This window comes from Sciurus carolinensis, unplaced genomic scaffold (genome assembly GCF_902686445.1).
Source record: "Sciurus carolinensis unplaced genomic scaffold, mSciCar1.2, whole genome shotgun sequence".
NCBI lineage: Eukaryota > Metazoa > Chordata > Mammalia > Rodentia > Sciuridae > Sciurus > Sciurus carolinensis.
In genome coordinates, this window is record NW_025920236.1 from 367,942 (window position 1) to 371,433 (window position 3,492).

The following is a 3,492-nucleotide window of genomic DNA, read 5'->3' on the forward strand; positions in this document are numbered from 1 at the left end:
TTTTGGATCATAGCAACAGATATTTATGATTGATGTGATTTTTGGTATAAGAACCCCTACGACTCAGTGGTCAGGGCTGTTCTCCCAATAGCCATTTTTTTGGGGGCATTGTGTGAGACAGTCAGCTGACCAGCTTAATAAAGACTCTCAAATTTGGACTTCTCAGTGGTGATCGGTCTGTTCTTAATTTGCACCCCATAACATTTGGAGGCCCCAGCGAGATTCTCACTGCCTGGTGGGTAACCACTGCTCACCACTGACCTGGAAACTCCTGCATAGGGGAGAGGCCTCAGCCCAGGCTGCATGGTCTGTGGAGCCCCGCCCCAGGACTGAACTAAATTTTCTGAAGAGAGTCACCTGTTCTGCACCCCTGGCGGACCAGTATGTCTGTTTCTGGCAGATCCACATGTGGGGACTCTGAGGAAGGCTGGACGCAGCACTACTTCCCAAGTCAGGGCTGGCAAGATGTTGCTCAGTTCCTCTGGTCTGGAATTTGGAGTGGCCACTTGTCTGTGTCTTCGGTGTTTTATCTGTTCTGTGTTTGTTTGTCCTTTTCTGTTTTTTTGTTGCCTTTAAGTCAGTCTCCCTCATGTCAGTCATGTACTCCCCTCCCCTCCAATGCATGTTAACTAATTTCCAGGAATTCCAGAAGAGATCCAGTGACTACGGAACCCACTGCAATGTCTTTTCTCTCTCTAAATTCTGTAAGGGAGAATGACCAACTTTCTAGGTCAGATGCCCCCTCAGGGGACCACTAAATTGTCTGTGAGAAGCCTGAACATCCTGATCAAATGATTTATAGTCAAATTTGGAAAAAAAAATGGTTAAAAAGGTTTTTAGCCATGTTCACTAAAGCTTACATTAAAATATAAACTGCTGTCAATTGGAACTTCCAACTATTGGACTTGGTCCACCAAAATGCCAGGCTAAAATTTTGATGACTGCTATCCAAGAGAACATAAAAACCAGCTTAGAACAAGACCCCAACCTGAGGGGGCTCTCCCAAAGAGACCAATGGAAGCAACTCCCTTGCTGTCTCTTCAGGAAACTCCTTCAGGGAAGGATAGAGCATAACCTTTGTCTATATTCTCCTAATTCATTTTCATCTCTGATGAGTGGGACCACATCAGGATGGAGGCCAAAGACTTTTAAAAGTTCTATTTTTTGAGTTCATAATTTCGATCTGGTGTGCTTAAGTTAATTTTTATTCAGACATATTTTATCCAACTATAAGGTTTTCTTAATGCTCTGTTTCATTCAGAGGCCAGTGTACAAGGTTTAACTCTCAATCTAATGGGTTTTTAAAAATTAGCTATAAGGTCTTTGTCCTTCTGTTTATTTTATGTATATGTACACCACTGGTATATTGTCATGTCTACATATATTTGCTTCCAAAATTAACATATGAGCTCATAAATTAAAATTTTAAAAAATGGATCCAAATGCTCTTGATTTACATAATTTAAAAATTTTTAAATTGGGTAAACAAAAATATGACTTTCAAGTTACTAACAGTTTTGTTTCCAGGTGGTCAAAAATAAATAAATAAAGTGTTAGTTTTATAAAATGTCTAATATCCATTGTTTCTAAGGTTTTTCTTCAACAGGAAAGAAATGACTGATATGGTTCAATACAATTCTCTGATATCTTGGCATTTAAAAATAATTAGATTTAACATATATGGGATTGATCATGGATGTGTTTGTTAGAGACATCTGATTAATTTAAAAAGTTAAAATGCTTACTGTTAAATATAATATCAAGGACTCTTAACTCCTTAAATTCCACAGGATAGCATATTAAAACATTTTTGGTGTTTTCATAAATTGGTAAATAAAAAAAGGGTTTAAAGTTACTTTATGTTATCACTAAAAACATGATTAGTAAAAGTCTTAACAGGTATTATTCTATATAAAGGGTCCAAAATTTCAACTGTATTTAAATAGAGTTCTATAAGTAACAAAGTATTTAATTGGATTAAAATGGAGTAATTTATCTGAATTCAGAAATTTATAAGTGTTGTTCTAAAATATATAAAAAAAAGGGAGGACCAACAGATTAAAACATTACAAGGTTTTAGATATAAAAATATATTTAGTAAAAATTGTATCTAAGTAAAAATATCTTTATGTGATAAAATAAAACTGTAATACAGCTAAATAAACAGCAAGAGGGTCTAATTAAGAGACTAAAAAATGTTAATTAAGAGTAAATTTTAAAAGGTTTATGTGTATATGTAAGTAACAAAACAGTGAAAACTATTCAAGGTTTTTCCTAAGGTCAAATATAAATGTACTGATATAAACCAAATTTCAGTCTATATGCTAAAATGGCCAATAATTCTAAAAGTATTAATTTACTCTTAACATTGTATCTGTTATGTTTTATTCTCTAGAGCAACTAGTCTTAAAAATTGGAGGCTTGTACAACTCTGGTTAAACAGCAACTGTTAGAGTGTTTTACTACATTACAAAGTCTAAATTTTCTTTAAAAGTTAAACATACTTTTATATATTTAAACTTTTAAATATTCTTTAAAAGTTAATATATTCTTATTCATATATTAAATGTGTTCATATCTTCCAGGTATACAAGTCTTTAAAAGGTTTAAAAGAACATTTTATGAAGCTGGTGTTCTCCATCTAAAGTTGTAATGGTAAATTTAAACTTATCAAAATAAGGAATTTTATTAGGGATTTATTTATATCATTTAGTGTTCTGTAACTGGACCTGAACCTTCTACACTGGGATAAAAATGTAAATGTATTTCTAAAAGATAATGGGAGCCTGATCTGTTTAAAAGTTAATATCATGAAATAGGAAAACATTTTGCCACTTTACTACACACACAAAAAAAAAGTTAAAATCTCTCTCAGCTTTCTTTGGTTCATGTTTTATATGTAATATCATATTGTGTTAACTAACATTTAAATAGACTTGGGAAAATATTTGTAAACTTTATAAAGTGATATTTAAAAAGATAAATGTCAGCTTCAGAACTAGGACTGCTTTACCTAAGTTTTATGAAGAGCCCCGCCTTACCTGAGATAAGGCTCTGCTTCCTACCTTACTACATGTTACAGTGGCTCCAAAATAAGTCAGACTTCAGTTCACTTAAAGTTATATTCAAAACATTGGTTTTTTTGTTGTAAAATTACTGTAATCTCAAACAGGAGATATAATATATAGCTCAGTCAAAATTTAAGATAGCTATTACACAACTAAATATGTTTTTACTGTTGTTAATTCCATTTTGTATTTTCCTTGTAAAATCTGTAACTGTTGACTGATTAATGTTTTACAGAGGTACTGCTTCAAGAACAATCTAAATTAATTTGTGATAATAAACTGTCACCTATAGGACAGATAATATAGACCCCAGTTTAATAAAAGTGGGTAAATGACTATAAAGTCATAGGCATTAAAGTCAAAACCCAGTACTCTTACTGTATAACTGGTGAAACTGACTTGCTGGATGTTTAAGATCAAAACC